The sequence below is a fragment of the Malurus melanocephalus genome, unplaced genomic scaffold (genome assembly GCF_030028575.1).
Source record: "Malurus melanocephalus ecotype Western Australia unplaced genomic scaffold, MMel_1.1 scaffold_496, whole genome shotgun sequence".
Lineage (NCBI taxonomy): Eukaryota > Metazoa > Chordata > Aves > Passeriformes > Maluridae > Malurus > Malurus melanocephalus.
The window spans coordinates 510,939-512,853 of NW_026623728.1; positions in this window are offsets into that span (position 1 = coordinate 510,939).

The window sequence follows — 1,915 nt, forward strand, 5'->3', positions numbered from 1 at the left end:
GGAAGGGAAGGGAAGGGAAGGGAAGGGAAGGGAAGGGAAGGGAAGGGAAGGGAAGGGAAGGGAAGGGAAGGGAAGGGAAGGGGTGGGTACCTCTGCAGGACATGGCACCAGCTGCAGTTGAAGGTCAGCTCCGAGGTCACGCACATCTCACAGCTCTGGTGCTGCAGGCAGGCTGGAAAAGAGAGGAGAGGGGCTCTGGCCAGCTGCAAACATCTGCATGGCCCAGGTGCCAACATCTGCAGGGGCCTGGCAGGGCAGCTGTGGGCAGCTTGGGCCGTGCCACAGCATCGACCTCAGAGTGTCCATCCCAACCCCAAAATGTCTATCCCAACCCCAAAATGTCCATCCCAACCCCAAAATGTCTATCCCAACCCCAGAGGGTTCATCTCAATCCCAAAATGTCCATCCCAGCCCCGGAGTGTCCATCCCAACCCTGAACTGTCCATCCCAACCCCAGAGTGTCCATCCCAACCCCAAAATGTCCATCCCAACCCCAAAATGTCCATCTCAATCCCAAAATGTCCATCCCAACTCTGGAATGACCATCCCAACCCCAAAATGTCCATCTCAATCCCAAAATGTCCATCCCAACCCTGAACTGTCCATCCCAACCTTGGAGTGTCCATCTCAACCCCAAAGTGTCCATCTCAACCCCAAAGTGTCCATCTCAATCCCAAAATGTCCATCCCAACCCCAAAGTGTCCATCTCAATCCCAAAATGTCCACCCCAACCCCAAAATGTCCATCCCAACCCCAAAGTGTCCATCCCAAACTCTCCACCACAGAAAATTTAGGAATTCCTGCCCCTTCCCAGCAGGATGCGCTCCCACCCCATCCGGGGAGCCCTTCCCCTTCCGTTCAGCTGGGAATTAAAACAATTTTAATTTTTTTTAACCATTTTTTAGCATTTCTTGCTGTGNAAAAAAAAAAAAAAAAAAAAAAAAAAAAAAAGCAGAGTTTGGTTCTCTGCAGCTCCTCTGCAGCTCCCAGCTCTCTGAGCAGCCACGGGGAAAAACAAGGAAAAAAAAAATAATAAAACAAAACCAAACCTCCAGGAGAGAAAAATAGAAATCCTGCAGAATGGTTATTTATGTTCTGCTCATGCTAAAACCTGTCTGCTGCTGCTAAAATCRTCACCAAACAGCCCTGGACACAGCCCCTGGGGGTGTCTGTGGTGGATTTAATCTCACCCCGTATTTAGGGGTCCCTTGGGATCTCCGGAGCAGATTTACCCTCCCTCACCCCATGTTTAGGGACCCCTTGGGGTTTCTGGGGCAATTTATTCTCACCCCATATTTACAAACCCCTCAGAGTCTCTGGGGCAGATTTTAATCTCACCCCATATTTAGGAACCCCTTGGGGTTTTCGGGACATATTTAATCTCACCCCATATTTAGGGATTCCTCAGGGTCTCTAGGGCAGATTTACCCTCACCCTGGATTTAGGGGTCCCTTGGGATCTCCAGGGCAGATTTACCCTCCCTCACCCCGTGTTTAGGGACCCCTTGGGTTCTCCGTGGTGGATTTAATCTCACCCCATATTTAGAGACCCCTTGGAGTCTCTAGGGCAGATTTTAATCTCACCCCATATTTAGAGACCCCTTGGGGTTTCTGGGGCAGATTTAATCTCACCCCATATTTAGAGATTTACCCTCACCCCATATTTAGGAACTCCTCAGGGTTTCCAGGGCAGATTTAATCTCACCCCGTATTTAGGGACCCCTTGGGGTCTCTGGGGCAATTTAATCTCACCCCATATTTACGAACCCCTCAGAGTCTCTGGGGCAGATTTTAATCTCACCCCGTATTTAGGGACCCCTTGGGGTTTCTGGGGCACCATATTTAGAGATTTACCCCATATTTAGATATTTACCCCATATTTAGCGATATACCCTCAGCCCATATTTAGAGATTTA